Here is a 226-nt window from a genome sequence, read left to right on the forward strand (position 1 = left end):
GAGGAGGAGAAGAAGAAGGAGGAGAAGAAGAAAGCTAGGACTGTGTCAGAAGTAGCAAAAGAAAGGCAAGGCACTTTCAGTAAAGTGTGATTGTATTGCATCCTAGAACGACCTGCAGGCTAAGATCGGGAACCAGTGGCTGGCCCCTCCCTGCACCTCTAACTACCAAGACTACTTCATTCTGTGCTTTACCCAACCCAGAGGCCCAAGTTGCCTTTTCCTTGAC

Source organism: Acomys minous, assembly GCF_964271855.1.
Source record: "Acomys minous genome assembly, chromosome: 15".
NCBI lineage: Eukaryota > Metazoa > Chordata > Mammalia > Rodentia > Muridae > Acomys > Acomys minous.